Below are 1,426 nucleotides of genomic sequence, written 5' to 3'. Positions count from 1 at the left end.
TTTTTAAAAATCCCTCTCACTCAAATCAGAGCTCAGACTCGTCTAAACACCCCGTCCCCAGCCGAGATCACGCCATCATGCGCAGAAACCCTCCCCACCTCGCCCAAAGATGCCACAGCAGTCGGTCAGGGGATGACTTTCTCTTGGTTTTAATATAAAAAGGGTAAAGTGACAGTAAAAGTGCCCTTTTTGGGGTGGGGACAAGGGTTGGGGTGTGCAGGGGGGGAAAAGCAGCACGGCAAAAGCCCCGGGCGCTTCCCCAGTGCGAGGGCGGTGGGTGGGGAGCGCAGCCTGGTTTGCAGATGCAGAAACGTGTCTGTATTATGAGGATCTTTAATGCATTTTGCAAAATTTTTGGGTTTTCCTTGAATTCGAGGACGCGGGATTTACCGAGGATTGCCCCGAGCGGATCACAACCTCCCAGGAGTTTACATTCCCTGGGTGACTGGGGCTCGTTTCCCCAAAATTCCGTATTTTTCTGTCCCCTTACGGACACCAGCAGTTTGGGCCCAAGGACGGAGGTGCTGCAGCCTTGCCGAAGGGCCAGGAGCTCCCCTTTCTCTTTGGTTCATCCACAAAGGAAAAGCAAAGAAATCCCCGGGGAACAAAACTCGGGGAGCCCGAGCAGCGCGGCTGGGGGATGTCCGACTCCCCTGGGACCACCGTGCTGCTTGGGAGGCTGTGGGTCATCAACAGCCCCGGCTTTAGCAGGTCTTTGAGCTGCTGCTCTTGCAAGCGTATTTGATCCAATATTCACGTTCTTACGGACGCGAAGCCCCGGCTGGGAGATGCTGGGAGGGAGAAGGGACGCAAGACGGGACAAGAGCAGAGCGGGAGAGCAGCCCCACTCTCATCAAAGCCTCCTCTGCGCAGGGTGACCATCAGAAGGACATGTCCTGGAGAAGAGAAGGTGCCACGGGGTGGGAGATAAGAGGCAGGTCCAAGGCCAGGGGAACAGGAGCTACACGACTCCCCCCAGCAGCACTCAAGCCAGGGGAACGCCGGCAGAGAGACAGAAAAATACAGTGTGGTCCTTCCCTCCGGGGGGATGGAGGCTGCCCCTTCTGCAAAGACCCCGTCGCCGCTCCAGCTCAGTTATTTCTGCAATTCACGGCCCGAAAAGCAACTTCAGTTTGATTCCAATGTTCATGGGTGGGTTGTTTTTTTTTTTTCCCTTTTTGAAGAGTCTTAGCAGCATGGAAACCCCAAATGAATTCCCCCTCCAGTGAACCCAGCAGCTGATATACACGGAGGAAATAGATATATACTGACAAATCACATTTATAGCCAGATATGCTCATTATATATACCTAAAATATACATAGTACCTGAATATATAGACATCCACATATACACCCAAAGTTAAAATCCCGAGCGACGCTGGGAGTCAGGTATGAACAAGTGTGGGGGGTCTGGATTCGGGGGC

Source organism: Fulmarus glacialis, unplaced genomic scaffold (genome assembly GCF_000690835.1).
Source record: "Fulmarus glacialis isolate BGI_N327 unplaced genomic scaffold, ASM69083v1 scaffold44471, whole genome shotgun sequence".
Taxonomy (NCBI): Eukaryota; Metazoa; Chordata; class Aves; order Procellariiformes; family Procellariidae; genus Fulmarus; species Fulmarus glacialis.
The sequence above is the reverse complement of the archived record's forward strand: the minus strand, read 5'-3'. Positions refer to the sequence as shown.